The sequence below is a fragment of the Leptodactylus fuscus genome, chromosome 2 (genome assembly GCF_031893055.1).
Source record: "Leptodactylus fuscus isolate aLepFus1 chromosome 2, aLepFus1.hap2, whole genome shotgun sequence".
NCBI classification, from domain to species: domain Eukaryota; kingdom Metazoa; phylum Chordata; class Amphibia; order Anura; family Leptodactylidae; genus Leptodactylus; species Leptodactylus fuscus.
Genome location: NC_134266.1, coordinates 74,566,330 through 74,569,357, shown reverse-complemented (window position 1 = coordinate 74,569,357; position 3,028 = coordinate 74,566,330). Strand labels below are relative to the sequence as shown.

Genomic DNA, 3,028 nt, shown 5'->3' with positions numbered 1-3,028 from the left:
TGCTATGTACTTATTACCAAGGTTGTAAATATTCAGCATGACAATGTGTCAATGCCATATGCAGTCAGCTTAACATTTATTACATTAGTGATAATGCTGCAACCAAAATGAACTGTAATATGAAATTACCGTGTATTTATACCTAATATTAAACTGCTCCAAAATTTAACTCCCATTCAATTCAATAGTAGTCTCAGGCCAGGGGACTCAAACGACAGAGAGTCGGACCGCTAAAACAGCGCAGACAACAGTGGACCGCATTGACTATCCACTCTATCCTAAAATAGCCTTATTTATATGATACGGTGAATGCTGTAAAAAAAGAAAAAATACGTTTATATACTGCAATGTGCAAATAACAAATTTTACAACCTCCAAAAATAGTAATAAAAAAAATTTATTAAAAAGTCATATGTACCAAGGGAAACACGGTGGCTAAGTGGTTAGCACTGCAGCCTTACAGCGTTGGAGTCCTGGGTTTGAATCCCGCTAGGAACAACATGTGCAAGGAGTTTGTATGTTCTCCCCGTGTTTGTGTGGATTTCCTCCCATTCTACAAAAGACATACTGATAGGAGAAAAAAAAAGTACATTGTGATTTCTATATAGGGCTCACAATCTACATAAAAAAAAAAAAAAAGTCATAAGTACCAAAACTTGCTAGCAATAAAAACTACAACTTATCCCACAAATAAAAAGCCCTTACTTATCTCTGTTAACAGAACTGTAAAAAAGTTCTAGGCATCATAATAGAGTAAAACATGATAAAACCAGATATAGGATATGGTACTATTGTAGACCAGCCATAACGTCATCAGTGACCAGCCGGGGAAAGACGCCATGTTATTTTTATTTTATGAGTGAACACCATAAAAACAAAATGCAAAAAATGATAGAATTGTGTGATGTTTTTCACACGGACCCCCCTAAAAATGTTAATAAAAACATTTTATAATCAAAATATTATATGTACCCCAAAATGGTGCAAAACAAAAATACATAAAGAATAAGCCCTAACATAGCTATGTCGTCAGTCAAGTAAAAAGTTATGAATTTTGGAAGGTGGGAAAGGAAAATATGAAAAAAAAGCATTAAAGGGGTATTCCCATCTACATAAATATTTTTTTAATTTGTAGATGATTAAAAGTTAAACATTTTTGCAAATGTAAGTAATTAAAAATTCTGCAGAGTTTTAAAGATTTTCTCTAACTTTCTTAGTGGTGAGAGTCTGTTATCTTGATCGGTTGCCAGTGGATACGACCACCAATGAAGAAACTTTCTAAGGTCAGAAAATCAGCCATGAGTGCTCGCTTCGGCAGCACATATACTAAAATTGGAACGATACAGAGAAGATTAGCATGGCCCCTGCACAAGGATGACATGCAAATTCGTGAAGCGTTCCATATTTTAAAAAAAAAAGAAAAAAAAGAAAGAAAAAAAAAAAAAAGAAAATCAGCCATGATTTCCTTATTGTGGCCGGGATATCTTCTCATACATGTAGTGTCCCTGCCTGATAACCCAGCTACAATAAGAAAGTCATAGCCGGGTTCCTGACAAGTCCCAGGCCATAGAAAGTTCCTGCATTAGTGGTCGTATCCATGGCAACCGATCAAGATAACAGATTGTCACCACTAAGAAAATTAGAGAAAATCTTTAAAACTGCAGAATTTTTAATTATTTATATTTGCAAAAATGTTTAACTTTTAATTATCTACAAAAATAGATATGATTATGTACATGGGAATACCCCTTTAAGGTACAAATTATCCAGTGCATTTAAAGGGTTAATAATATCCAAAAGTGATGGTGGAAATTGTTGCTTATTCTCTTCTCCCAGTCACTCCCTCAATATAATAAATTTGGGTCAACGTTTGAGTCTCCTTTACCTATAAGTAGTGCCAGCCAAGGACAGAAGAGAAAACAAAAACAATAAATAAATATATATATATATTAAAATTAACATTTGTATATATATATATATATATATATATTAGCTGGTACTCGCGACTTCGTCTGCGGTGATTGTAGAAGTGGGTATATACAGGCGTGGGTAAGGTTTTCGTACTGTGTATAAGGTATGGGATATGAAATGTAAGTTTGTATCTTGTTTTTGCTGTAATTCTGAGAATACGTGAGACTTTTGTGTTGAAGTTAATTTGTATTAGAGCTGCTATACGGTGTTGTGAGAAACTTTACATAGTGACTTTGGGACAGAGGTATTTGAAGTTAACCCTTTCCCGCCGGTGGCATTTTTTGATTTTCGTTTTTGACTCCCCTCCTTCTAAACTCCATAACTTTTTTATTTCTCTGCTCCCAGAGCCATATGAGGTCTTAATTTTTCCTGGGACAAATTTTTCTTCATGATGCCGCCATTATTTATTGTATATAATGTACTGGGAAGCAGGGAAAAAATTCAGAATGGGGTGGATGTGAAGAAAAAATGCATTTCTGCGACTTTCTTACGGGCTTTGGTTTTACGGCGTTCACTGTGCAACCAAAATGACATGTCCCCTGTATTCTGTGTTTCGTTACGATTCTGGGGATACCAAAATTATATGGTTTTATTTAAATTTTGACCCCTTAAAAAAAATCCAAAACTGTTGAAAAAAATTATTTTTTGAAAAGTCGCCATATTCCGACAGCTGTAACTTTTTTATACATGCGTGTACGGGGATGTATAGGGCGTCTTTTTTTGCGGGACCGGGTGTACTTTGTAGTTCTACCATTTTTGGGAAATGTTATTGCTTTGATCACTTTTTATTCAAATTTTTATCAGAATCAAAACAGTGAAAAAATGGCGGTTTGGCACTTTTGACCATTTTTCCCGCTACGGCGTTTACCGAACAGGAGAAATATTTGTATAGCTTTGTATAGCGGGCGATTTCGGACGTGGGGATACCTAACATGTATATGTTTCACAGTTTTTAACTACTTTTATATGTGTTCTAGGGAAAGGGGGGTGATTTGAATTTTTAATCCTTTTTATTTATTTTTTTATATTTTTTTACTTTTTTTAAACTTTTTTTTTG

At 34.4% G+C, this 3,028-nt stretch overlaps 1 non-coding gene across 1 annotated transcript; it reads left to right on the top strand.

Moving 5' to 3' along the window:
- Positions 1-1,302: 1,302 nt before the first annotated feature.
- LOC142196340 (U6 spliceosomal RNA) lies at positions 1,303-1,409 on the top strand. Its single transcript, XR_012715185.1, has one exon. It is a non-coding gene; the product is annotated as a U6 spliceosomal RNA (small nuclear RNA).
- The last annotated feature ends 1,619 nt before the right edge of the window (positions 1,410-3,028 follow it).